Raw genomic sequence first — 13,630 nt, 5'->3', positions numbered from 1 at the left:
CGGTGGTGATCCCGGTTATCCCAGAGGTGATCCCCATGATCCCAATGGTGATCCCGGGTTTCCTGGTGGTGATCCCGGTTATCAAAGTGGTAATCCCAGTGATCCCAGTGGCGATCCTGCTGATGCCAATAGTGATCCTGGTTATCCTGACAGTGATCCTGGTTATCAAAGTGGTGGTCCCGGTGATCCGAACGGTGATCCGGTAATCCCGTTGGTGATCCTGGTGATCCCAGTGGTGATCCCGGTTATCCCAAAGTAGATCACGATGATCCCAATGGTGATCCTGATGGTCCTGGTGATCCCGATGGTCCCCGTGGTCCTGGTGGCCCCCATCCCACCCCCCGGCTGAGGAGCCCTGGTCCAAGTGGAGTCACGTTTTGTCCGGATGTCGTTCCTGCTCCCCATCAGCCCTGAGGGTGAGCAGGACCCGGTCCCCGTGTGCTGGGAGCACCCCCAGGGCGGGAGCAGGGGCACGGAGGGGATCCTGCCCCTCTGCTACGCTCTGTGACCCCCCCAGCCCTGCATCCTGCATCCAGCTCTGGGGCAGCAGCACCAGAGGGACGTGGAGCTGCTGGAGCGAGGCCACGGAGCTGCTGCGAGGGCTGGAGCAGCTCTGCCATGGAGCCAGGCTGAGAGAGCTGGGCTGGGGCAGCCTGGAGAAGAGAAGGCTCCTGAAGGGGAGACCTGAGAGCAGCTCCAGTGCCTGAAGGGGCTGCAGGAAACCTGGAGAGGGGCTTGGGACAAGGGATGCAGGGACAGGCCAAGGGGAATGGCTTTAACCTGCCCGAGGGGAGACTGAGATGAGCTCTTAGGCAGAAGCTCTTCCCTGTGAGGGTGCTGAGGCGCTGGCACAGGGTGCCCAGAGAAGCTGTGGCTGCCCCATCCCTGGCAGTGTTCAAGGCCAGGTTGGACTTGGAGCATCCTGCTCCAGTGGAAGGGGTCCCTGCCCGTGGCAGGGGTTGGAGCTGGATGAGCTTTAAGGTCCCTTCCCACCCAAACCAGTGTGATTCTGTGGTTGTGCCGCCCACATGCTTGGGGCTGGCTCTGGTCCCTGGGCTTGAGTAATTCCATCCCGGCAGCAGCCCATGCACTGATCCTCGTTCAGACTCGCAGCTCAGTCACATTTGGGGTGAAATCTGTTCCAGTCCTTGTCTGCCGATCCCTAAAAGCCACGGTCCAGCCCTTGCTCTCCCAAAGCATCTCCCAGGAAACTCCTTTATCCGCTGTCATCCATCCATTGGATGATAACACCCGAGAGCTCTCTCCTGCCAGCCCTAGAGGGGGAATTAACCCCTTTTGCTTCAGGAGGTCTGAACAAGCACGTTTCACACATCAGCATAAACTCCTCCTCACGTGCCGCGGTGCTGAGCCTGCACCCCGGTCCCCTCCTGCACGGAGCTGTGTGAGAGGGATGTCTCCATTAGTCATCCGCTCCGTGGGAAGGGGCTGTGGGAGGAACAGCTTTCTGCTGGTCACATCGGATCGCTGCTCCTTGATTTCAGCCTGGATGCGGCCCTAAAGGGGATGCTGCTCCCGGTGTGGCCTCATCCTGCTGCCCTCAGCGGAGCTGGAGGTGCTGGCGGGGGCAGATGTGGGGATAACGTGGGCTGAGCGTGGCCACGGGAGGCTCCACTGGGAGGCTGGGATGGAGCAGGGAAGCTGCAGAGGCTCCTGGGGGCAGCCAGATCTCAGTCACCTCCCGCTGCCCTAACAGGGATGCTGCAGAGGCAGAACTCAACCCCCTGGGACCAGCGGGGGTGTGGAGCTGAGCCACATTCCGTGGTCCCCAGCGGTGCTGGTTCTGACCCGGGAGCAGCAGAGAACACGGGAGTAGGGAGTGAAGACAAACCCAGTGCTGCGTCTGGACCTGATGCTTATTCAGGGCGAAGTCTGGGCACAAGTTGTGCTGTTGGGTGCTTCCAGCTCAGCCTGTGTTGGGTCGTGCTCCAAAACCCAATGGTGCCCCCTTGCAGATGATGAGGGGAGGGCTGGTGATCTGCTGAGCTGGAACTAAAGTGATGCTTCAATAAGGCTCTGGAGCTAAATGCTTTACCAAGGCTGAATGTAGCACTATGGGATGTGTCTCTGCCCATGGAACTGGATGATTTAAGGTCCTTTCCAACCCAAACCATTCCAGGATTCCATGAGTGGCAGTTGAGGAATGCAGGTTGAACGGATGAGGGATGGTGCTGCTCGGAGACACAGTGACCAGGGAAGACATGGAGGTCACTGGAGCATCAGATAACCCTTATCTGCTTCCACTGCTGGGTTTCTAAGAGCATCCAAGGGCTTCCTGAGCCGTGGGCCCAGCCTCGGTGTCTCAGCAAAGCCCAGGTCTCCCAGGCTGGTAACTGGAGCAGGATGCAGTGGCTGGCAGCTGGGATTTGGACCGTGGTCCTGCAGTGATTCCCGAGGCGGATTAACCCGCTGGGGTGAGCCTTGAATTCCAGATGAGCTTCTCCCACAGTCCCTTCACGTTGCACAGGGATCCGCTGTGGCTCGGGCTGGTGGCCAAGCTCCAAATGGCCATTTCTAATCTCCTCTGTGCGGGCTCGGTGACATTTATTAGCTCCTGGCTTGGGCACAGCGCGGGGCTGACTCCACATCCTGGCACCGCATCCTCCATGGATGCTCAAGCTGCTTCCCAAGCGCTGGGATAGGTCCAGCGGCGCTCAGACCCTCCCCAAGCCCTCTCCCTGAGCTCTCCACTGTGGTTTGAACGCTGGTTTCATGCAGTTCTGATGTAGATGCTGCAAACAATGCAGGAATTGCTTCTGGAGGATCCAGGAGTTCGTTCTGCAAAGGCATCGCATCCGCCCCGATGAACGCTGTGTTGGGTGTCGATGCGCACCCAAAACAAGGCGTTGGAATGGCTGCAAAGAAAACAGCCATCAGAAGGAAAACGTTCCTGGGAAAAGTGGCAGAAAGCCAGGGAATAAAGACCAATCCAACGGGACTTTCTCCTTGGTAACTGGGAAACGTCAGGGCAGGACGGCAAAGCTTGGCTGTAGTAACCTCTCCTGTTACTGGGCACGAGTTCTCACCTGAGCAGGGAATGAATTGGTGGTTGGAATGGTTTAATCCATGCAATCCATAAAGCATTAGCAGGCTATAGATCCAGCTTTGCATCCCTCAGCTGCTGGGAAAGAGACTTTGGGCATTGGGGGGACACGTATTTGGGCTGGAGAAGCTGCTTCTGGTTTGGGGTGAAAAGGGGCTTTAGATCCGAAATGGCAGTCTGTGAAGCAAGTGAAAGGCTTTACGAGGGGAGAAGTAACTGTTGATTTATTCCAGAGTAACACGCAGGCCCTGGATCAATACATCACTATCAAAGAGAGGCTTTTTATATAGATACATATACACTGGCTCTAATACACTCAAATTGAACATCCAAGAGCCCAAAGAGGCGGCTGCAGCAGCAGGGATTGGAAAAGGGCTTTAAATGACTTGAAAAGAGGAAGCCAGTTAGAAGGAAATGAAAGGGAACAGCTAAAGGGGCTGGAGCTGGGGCTGCCCATCCCTGCAGTGCTGGACGAGGCTTTTGAGTCCATAGCATCCTGGAATGGGTTGGGTTGAAGGGACCTTGAAGCTCCTCCAGTTCCAAGCTGGAACACCTTCTGCTAGAGCAGGATGCTCCAAGCCCTGAGCATCACTCACAGCACCCAGGTACTGTCCACATTGCCCATGTCTCCAGGATTCCTGTTGTGTTCCTGTCTCCATGTCCCTGGATGGGCCATGCTCCATGGGTCAAGCAGCTCAGGGGTCAGCTCGGAGAGGGATTCTTCCTTATGGGATGGTTTTCCTGGCTCGAAACGAAGAGAAACGGGTTCCACCATTCAGAATAGAAGCTCCAAAGGGTTAAAACGTCCCAGGAGGAGAAGCAGCTTTGATTCATGTCTCCACATAAAACGTTTCTAATTATACTGGCTCTTATCTCGGGGCTGGAGCGGGTTCACAGCTCTGCTTTGTCCTTGATGTGCTCGGCACAACGGCTCCCTTTCGGACAGCGCTGGGATGAGGCTGGGAAGGAAAAGCAGCTTCCAGGCATCGTGCAGGAGGAGGAGCCCTCATTGGGAGCCTCAAGAGCCTGGCACACGCAGCCATAGGGTGGACCAGGAGACCTCGTGCAGTCCTGAATAGCCCATTCCATCGGGCTGGAAAGGACCTTCAAGCAGATCCCACAGAGATGCTGCTCCCAGTGCCCTCCCGAGCATCCTGGGGGAAGGGAAGGAAAAGGAAGGGAAGGAATAGAAATGGAAAGGAAGGAAAAGGAATAGGAATGGAAGGGAAGGAAAAGGAAAAGAAATAGGAAGGGAAGGGAAGGGGAAGGGAAGGAATAGAAATGGAAAGGAAGGAAAAGGAATAGGAATGGAAGGGAAGGGGAAGGGAAGGAATAGGAAGGGAAGGGAAGGAATAGGAATGGAAAGGAAGGAAAAGGAATAGGAATGGAAGGGAAGGAAAAGGAAAAGAAATAGGAAGGGAAAGGGAAGGGAAGGGAAGGGAAGGGAAGGGGAAGGAATAGAAATGGAAAGGAAGGAAAAGGAATAGGAATGGAAGGGAAGAAAACACAAAAGAAATAGGAAGGGAAGGGGAAGGGAAGGAATAGGAAGGGAAGGGAAGGAATAGGAATGGAAGCGAAGGAAAAGGAATTATAATGGAAAGGAAGGAAAAGGAATAGGAATGGAAGGGAAGGAAAAGGAAAAGAAATAGGAAGGGAAAGGGAAGGGAAGGGGAAGGGGAAGGGAAGGAATAGAAATGGAAAGGAAGGAAAAGGAATAGGAATGGAAGGGAAGAAAACAGAAAAGAAATAGGAAGGGAAGGGGAAGAGAAGGAATAGGAAGGGAAGGGAAGGAATAGGAAGGGAAGGGAAGGAATAGGAATGGAAAGGAAGGAAAAGGAATAGGAATGGAAGGGAAGGAAAAGAAAAAGAAATAGGAAGGGAAGGGGAAGGGAAGGGGTGGAAAAGGACTTCCCACACAGCGGGAAAGGGCAAAGCCTTTCCTGTCTGTGCCCCTCATCTCCCTCCGGTTCACCCCATCCCAGGCTGGGCACATCCCTTATGGAGCAGCCGGCTCTGGTGTCTCTGCCAGCATCCGCCTGGAATCCTCCAGCCAGCTCCAGTGCCGGCTCCAGCAGATAGCATCAGACCCTGCGCGCACTCTGCTCCTCCGAATGCAGCTTGAATTGAATTGAATGTCATCTGCCATTCTGTGCCTGGGCATCATGGGACCCTCTTCAGCTCCTTCTTTCAGCCCTGCCTTTGGCTCTCCTCAATCATTCCCCTGCTTTCTCCCGGCAAAGCTGCCAGCTCTCTATTCACAGCCTCCTCTGCATCCCCGATGAATGCCCCCGTTGGCACGGACCCGGCCTGCAGCCCTCGTTGCTGGGCCTGATGCTCCTATAGATAGCCATTATCCACCAAGCTGTCCCTTCAGCCATGGAAAAATCCCGTTTTCCTGCAGGTCACTGGTGCAGGAACTCTTCCCGGGCACAGTGTTTTCATTCAGGCTCTTCTGTGTTGCTGTTTCGAGCAGTCTGAGGCTGTTTGAACACCAGTTTTGGTTCCTAAACCAGCCCAGGGCTCCTTCCACTCCCTGACTCCTGCATCCCTCAAAGGATGCTTGGGGGATTAAAGCACAACCCCAGTAACAGCTTCAGTGCACTGGTGGGTGGCTGTGCTCAGCCTGGGCAGCACTGATGTGCTCCAAACCCTCCTTGCCCACACATCAGTGTGAGTCCCTCAGCCCCTGCATCCCTCTGCACAGGACCACAGTGACAGGAGGAACATCTCTGCTTCTGCACGAGCTCTTCTCCAAGGCCCCCCTTCGGATCTCTTGCCAGCCCCCTTTATCCGTTGGGAAAGATGCTAAAAACAGCAGCTTGCAACAGTTTGCACAGCAATGGGATACAGCAGATTCCTGCTTTCAGGATGTGACGGCATCTCTCGTTCCGACAGGAGCATCCTCCTGTGCCTTCTGATACTGAGTTAACTTCTAAGCCAGACTCCCAGCTTCCTTTGTCACTTGATGAAGCCTCTTGCACGCCTCTACTGATGGACTTTCATCAGCTGGGAGCCTTCCCTCCTCCTCCTGTATCCCTCCCAGGACCTCTGGGTGCAGCCTCAGAGGCTGGGTCTGCCCGCGTTGCGCTGCTGCTCCGAGCGATGCTGAGGGCGCAGCATCCCGTGTGTCAGCAGCTGAGTTACCCAGTGCCCGACTCTGCTTCCTGCCTGTTCCCCGTTTAGCTCTGGAATTGCCATAACGAGATTACTTGATCCAAAGCAAAGCTCCAGCAGCTTTCCCGCGCCGGCTCTGCACGGAGGCCTCTCTCCCAGGAGGAGTCAGCAGTGGATTTGCTGCTGGAGCTGGCGCTCGCTCTGCCTTTGCCTCCATCCTTCAAAGGGAAGCGCTGCGAGGAAGGCAGAGCTGCTGGTTTAATCAGGCTCTTTATCCCTTCAAAGTGAGCAGCTCACGAGGGATGAAGAGGGGAGCTCAGTGGGCTCGGCTTATCCCGCAGCGTGCGCTTCCGGAGGAGGCTTCTCCCTTCTCCCCAAGGCACATGGGGATGCTGGGGGTGAGGTCGGAGCGGTCCAGGCAATCACAGCAGGGCTGAGGCTCTTCTGAGTGCACAGGATGCGGGTCTGGAGGAGCCTGGAGCTGTGAGAGCGTTTGGGAGAGGTCTGTGAATAGGAAGTGCTATGAAGGGACGTGAGATGGGGCGAGGAAGAGGTTCCCAAAGCCTCTGCTGGGATGGACTCCCAGGATGAGGAACATCCTCAGAGGGTGCTGCTGCAATGGACAGAGATAAGGAAGGAGTTCTGCATTGTGAGGGTGGGAGGGCCTGGCACAGGGTGCCCAAAGAAGTGGGGAGCGGTGTTCAAGGCCGGGTTGGGCAGAGCCTTGGGTGACCTGGTCTAGGGTGAGCTGTCCCTGCCCATGGAAGGTTGGAGCTGGATGAGCTTGAGGTCCTTTCCAACCCAACCCATTCTGTGATCCCGAGCAAACCCTTTGGTGGGAGGTGATTTGGCTGCAGCTGGGTTTACCTGGGGTTGGGAAGATGCAAAGGGACCAATGTGCCACCGGGACCCTGCCCTGAGGAGCACGGAGCTGGTGGAGCTCCTCAGAGCTGAGCTGTGGAGCAGAGCCTGTGCCTTGTGCTGCTCTTTGAGCCGCAGCCGCATCCCAGGGCATGGATGGTTTAACTCCTCCCTGTCCCCAGTTACTCCAGGCCAAGGAGGGAGGTTGCTGTGTTGCGTTAGAGCAGATGGGCAGTGGCTGGGGATGCATCCAGATGAAAGCTGCCACGTGGTAGGGAAGAATCACAGAACCCTGGAACGGTTTGGGTTGGAAGGGACCTTAAAGCTCATTTGCTTCCACTTGCTTGTGGCTGTTCAGTATCCACGCAGCAGCAGCACCAGTGAACCCCGCTTATATTACGCTGAGGCTTTAATATAGGAGTTGCTGCACAGAGAAACTCAGATGCTGCTTGTCCCCAAAGCAGCTCGGGGCTGTGATGGGGCTGGGGCTGTAACGTCCCTCTCTGGGTCTCTTTGGGGTTGATGCCGTTTGCGCTCTCCAGCCCATTAACCCCGAGGTGCTGAGCAGATCCCTGTGACTAACTCAAAATGGGGATTTTATCCCTCCCTGCCCTCCAGCAAGAGGTAATGGACCCCGTGCCCAAAGCCTATGAGGGACCCGTCTTGCGTCTGCACAACCCTGGTGAGCTCCTGGAGCGTGTGTGGTGCTGAGGAGCCTCTCATTTATAAACCTCCTATTTCCAAAGCAATTCCCCAGCACGGACCCGGGCAGCCAACGCTGACAAATACCCTTCAAACCCTTTATATCCTCACTAAATGTGCTGCTCTCTCCGGCCCCTGCCTTGCGAAAGGGCTCCGTGTTAGAGAACACATCCAATGAAGAGGGATGAGAGTTCCATGGCCTGATCCGGGGCTGTTTGCAGGGAAATCTGGGACACTGAATCAGTCCAAAGGGAATTTTATGGGGTCTCTTGTGGGGGAGGACCCAGGTCTTTGCTCTTCCTGATCCCGGGAAGACTGAGGAGCTTCCCAGCCCTCCACAGGGCCAGAACGTGGTGTCCATCCATGCAGATGGGGCGATGCTCCCTCCTTGGTGACCCTGCCCTGGTTCCTCTGGTGCATTACCCATGCTTTGGCCAGGTCAGCTCCGTGGCTTCACCTTGGGAAGCAAGAGGTGGGAATTGGGATCTCTTGGATCCGTGTTTTCTCCCTCCAAGCTTAGTAAACCCTTTGCTGGGATTAAGGAACAGCCCCGGGTCTGTGCCTGACCGCATCCCATGCGTGTCTTTGCCTGCTGACTCCTCTCACCTATGGATCCGTGTGAGTGACCCTCTCCTCTCCTCTGCTTCCTTCCCAGGGAGCTCCATAGGGACCTGCTGCTGGAGACCCTCTGGAATAAGAGCAGCACGGATGAGTTTAACCAGCTCCTTACCCCTCAGCATACAGCAAATGAGGTGCTTGGGTTTAGATCCCTCTGAAACCTCTTTAGCCCCTCTGAAACCTCTTTAGACCCTTCTGAAACCTCTCTAGACCCTTCTGAAACCTCTTTAACCCCTCTCAGATCCCCTTAAACCCCTTTGAAACCCCTTTAGGCACCTCTGAAACCTCTTTAGACCCCTCTGAAACCTCTTTAGACCCCTCTGAAACCTCTTAGACCCCTCTGAAACCTCTTTAGGCCCCTCTCAGACCCCTTTAGACCCCTTTCAGACCCCTTTAGACCCCTCTCAAACCTCTTAGACCCCTCTGAAACCTCTTTAGGCCCCTCTCAGACCCCTTTAGACCCCTTTCAGACCCTTTTAGACCCCTCTCAAACCTCTTTAGTCCCCTCTCAGACCCCTTTAGGCCCCTCTCAGACCCCTTTAGACCCCTCTCAATCCTCTTTAGCCCCTCTGAAACCTCTTTAGATCCCTCTGAAACCTCTTTAGACCCCTTTGAAACCTCTTTAGTCCCCTCTCAGACCCCTTTAGGCCCCTCTCAGACCCCTTTAGACCCCTCTCAAACCTCTTAGACCCCTCTGAAACCTCTTTAGACCCCTCTCGAACCTCTTTAGACCCTTCTGAAGCCTCTTTATGCCCCTCTTAAACCTCTTTAGACCTCTCTGAAACCTCTTTAGTCCCCTCTCAGACCCCTTTAGACCCCTCTAAGACCCCTTTAGACCCCTCTGAAACCTCTTAGACCCCTCTGAAAACTCTTTAGGCCCCTCTCAGACCCTTTTAGACCCCTCTCAGACCCTTTTAGACCCCTCTCAAACCTCTTTAGACCCCTCTGAAACCTCTTTAGACCCCTCTGAAGCCTCTTTATGCCTCTCTGAAACCTCTTTAGACCCCTTTGAAACCTCTTTAGACCCCTCTCAGACCTCTGCTGCCCTCCCCACAGCAGGGTCGCAGCGTTTAACCCCTGCTCACAGGCATGAGGCAGCAGCAGAGAGCAGGGAACCACAAACACTTCCTCCTCGGGCAAACATGATAAATGTGCACTGAACCTCCAACGGGATCAGGAGAAGGCAGTGAGTGTTCAACACCAGCTCCGGAGGCCCTGACGGGAAGGGAAGCACCGAGTATTGAGAACAGATGGGTTTGGAAGCTGGCAGAGAGACTCCTCAGAGCAGTTCCAGCTGCCTGACTGTGGCTACAAGGGAGAAGGTGGTCAGGAAACACGTCCATGCATCAGACACGGGACGTTTGGGTTGACAAATCCAGATGGGAAAAGCCTCTCAGTGACGGCTCCAAAGGAAGCGCAGCGGTCGCAGATGAAGGGGATGAAGAGGGATGAGGATGAGCAGTTGGGGTTTGGGAAGGGGGATGAAGAGTCGAGTGCTGTGAAGGTCCATGTTGGAGCTGGTTCTGTTCCCAGGAGGAGATAACAGTGAGCAATGGGGCAGGGCTGCCCCAGCTCCATGTCCTTGGGCTGCATCCGAAGCTGGAAAGGATCCTGCAGGTGGTTCTTGGCATCCAGCACCCCGGATACAGCACCGTGGGGCAAACAGCGCCTGCAGTGGGATCCGTGGGGGGACAAGGAGCTGGGGGAGCTGAGCCCTGGCCACGTGGGTTACTCCAGGGAAGACGTGCCAGGGCCGATAGTCAGCAATAGCTGCAGAACTGGCTCTGAACACACTGATGCAGTGTCTCCTAGGGCCAAATGTGATGCACAGACACCGTAAGTTGGGCTGCATCCCAGTCCCCGTTCCCCCCCCCCCAATTCTGCCCTTTTCCCCCTGTGTTTAAAGGAATTCATTCCCAGGATCTTAAAGACGAAGGATGCCTTTTCTTCGTGATCTTCCAAGAGGTTGAACTTGCTTTGAAGCGAGTGGTGGGTTTAATGCTTCAGAGCTTGGGCTGGTTGTGATGGGCTCCCTCAGCAGTAGGAAGGGACACGAATGCTGACCAAAAAGCCGGAGGAAGCTTAAAAATAAGCCTCGGCTCAGCAAAATAGGCAAAATGTGAAGGGGAGGGGAATAAAAAAAGGCAAGAAACCAAGCAGAGGGTCCCGCTCGGTGACAGCTGAGTTTGCCAAGCAGCAATAAATAGCCAGGCAGAGCCGGAGTGTGAAGTGTGGAGGTGTCCTCCCGTGTGTAATTATAGAGGAACAAACACACTTTGTCATCCCCGTGGGAAGAGGCGGCCTCGGGAAGCGCCGGCATCCACCTTGCCGCGGGATGGAGCGTGCGGGGCTCTGCTCAGACCATTGTCATGCCATGGAAAACCAGCATTCCCGGCGCTCCTCGAAGGAGGGTGGAAGCCCTGAGGGTGGAGATGGGGCAGGTGAGGGGTGATGGGCACAAGCTGGACTTGAAATAGAATTCCCTGTGGGAGAGCATCATTCCTTCAGATGCTGGTTCAACCCTATCTAACAAGCGAGTTTATGCACTCCATGGCTGTGCCAGCACAGTATCCACCTTTATCCATCTTATTTTAGGGCTGTTACCAAGCTATTTATTCCCCGCTCCTTGTTTCTGCTCTTAGACAGTCTCTGGGCTCGTGTCCTTCCTAAACTGCAGCCAGGTTTGGGGTTTCTTTTATTAATGCTCCCCATTTGTCAGGGTTCTGTTGGATTCTGACCCTGGCTTCTGAGCTGAGCCACCCCCACATCCAATAAGTCTTTAAGCCTCGTGAAGGCCTGAAGCACTGAGTAACTCCAGGCCCCAGCCAGAATTCCTCTTGATGTATTTCCCCATCTTCGAGCTAAAATCATCTCTCAAGGAGCTCTTTTCAGCAGCAGATGGGTCTGCACCGTCAGCAAAGCTTTACCTCATCCACAGGGATGTCACATGAGGAGATCCGTGTCCGGAGCATCTTCATTGGGATGTTGGGTGGATGCATGGAGTGCTCTGGACCTGCAAAGCTGGAACCCTGTGGGATGAAAGGCATCATCAGCCTCCTAATGCAAAACTGAGCCGTGCTCTCCTTGCCCTGTGTCAGGAGGGGTTTCACTCTTCTGCCCTTGTACTGTTCCCATCGCTCCATCCCAGTGTCCTGAAGGATTTTCCCGTTCTCTCCACCTCAATGCGACGTTGCTGGGTGTGGAAAGTCGGTGTTTTCCTGCATTCCTCCTGCTGCTTCCTCATCGGAACCGTTCCCAGTTGTTGCTGTTGCTCCTTCAAGTAACCACAAGTTCCCTTTTGCACCCGTGTGGGTTCCCCTCCCGTGGGCTCCTCCTCTTCACCCCTACTGGTTTATGATGCTTTGCACTGGGGATGGTTTTCCCCTTTCTTTCTTCCTTGTTTCTTTTCCCTTTTGGCCAGAATCAAAAGTAGAAAATCGTCAGCTTCTCTTTGCCTGGTTTTACCTTTTGGATGCTGCCAACGCAGCCCTAAAGCAGCCGTGATTGACAGCATCCCTGCAAAGCCGCTGTCCCTCGCTGCCACCAAACACCAGGTTCGGATGGTTCCATGAACCACTTGTGCTCTGTTTCCTTTTCCTGCTGGATTCAGCCTCTTCCTGATGAATTCTGCTTGCCTCTGCTCTAGGAGTCCCTGGTTTTCCTCCTTTAATTCTTATTCCAAGACGTTTTCCTCCTGCATCCTCAATGGACGTACCTATGCTCTTGAGATCCCCTTTCTCTCCTTGTCTGCCCTTCCCGAGCAAGCTGTACAGTTGGATATTAATATTCCAGTCAGAAGTTATCCCGACCAGCCTGTTATGCCAATTCAATCAGAATTTTGCTTTGTATGAGGAATTGAGCTCCTCCTGTTTGTTCTCTTCCTCGTGTTTGCATACCCGGCTTTCTAAGACATTAAACACATTGTCCACTATTGTCCTTGTCCTCCTATGAACCACCAACGGCTCAAGAGGCAGCCTGGAATCAGGAGGGTTTCTGGCTTGTCAGAAGGTTGTTGCAGAGCAGCACTTCTGGGGTGGATAGGCTGGGAATTAATGGGATGCTGTGCTTATGGCACAGCTCTGTGTATTTATTCTGGTGCCAATCTGTGCTTTGGATTGTACTGGTACCCCATTGTACCTATAGCAAGTGGTTCTGCCTCTCCTTAGCCTTTGCTTTGGGGTGCTCTGTCGCCGCCGATGGACCCCTGGCTTTGAGCAGAAATCCTTGGGATCAGCACCTCTTCCTCTGCTCATCCGCACTGGGGTGATGGGAGCCCGGAGCTCAGGCTCGGGCGGCTCTTGGGCAATGACCTCTGAGGTGCTGCTTCAGCTTCTAGGGCAGATTTCCTAATGATTCCTGCTGGAAGCACCCAATAAAGATTTAACCCCCATGTACCTGCTTGGAGCTGTGGCTGCCCCATCCCTGGCACTGCTCAAGGCCAGGTTGGAGCAAGCTGCTCTAGTGGAAGATGTCCTGGGTTGGAAGCCCAGGAGCTTTAAGGTGCCTTCAACCCAATCCGTTCCATGATCCCTGCTTCCAACTCGCTGAGCCACCGGTCCCCAACACCCTGGATGCATTCCCTGTCCCTGGAGGTACCGGCAGCAGCATTCCTGAGGCTCCCTGGGACACGTAATTCCCACCCTGGGGAAAAACTCTGCTGTCTTAACATGCAGGGATTGGGCATCATCACCTCCAGGTGGGTTCGGTTCAGGTCACGCTGGTCCTGGTTGAGCATGGGCAGGTTTTGCCGGGCAGGGTCTGTGTGTTGAGCTCTCATGTGGAGGTTGGAGAGAGCAGAAGAGCCTGGATGTGGGCTGAGTGATGCCATGAGCATGGGAGGACAGTCCTGGACACATGGAATTCACTAGTACAAGAGGCGTCCTGGCTGGAGAAGCCATGGGGACGGGCTGGGGAAGGGCTTGATGCCAATGAGGGGATGGTGCCTGGTGCTCAGAGCAAGGTGTGTGCAGCGGGAGGAGCATGTGGACACCACAGGCTCCTTGGATGGGCTCCTCCATATGGAGACGGGCAGCTGACGGATTCACAGCGATGCTCTTGTCACATACACGGTTCCAAGCCTTTGTGTCCTTGCGCTCGATGGGATCACAGTCTCCTGCTCAGCTCCGGGTCGGGACGTTGCCATCTCCAGGCCGAGGGGACCGGTTTGGTCCAGGGATGCTCCCGGTGCTGCTGGCTCGAGGGCAGCAGTTGTGGTGCTTGGCTGGTTCTGAAGCCACGTGAGCTCCTCCCGGATTCCGGGAAGAGGATGGTGCC

This window comes from Pezoporus occidentalis, unplaced genomic scaffold (assembly GCF_034315485.1).
Source record: "Pezoporus occidentalis ecotype Australia unplaced genomic scaffold, CSIRO_AGI_Poc_V1 ctg391, whole genome shotgun sequence".
Taxonomy (NCBI): Eukaryota; Metazoa; Chordata; class Aves; order Psittaciformes; family Psittacidae; genus Pezoporus; species Pezoporus occidentalis.
Note: the sequence above shows the minus strand (reverse complement) of the source record.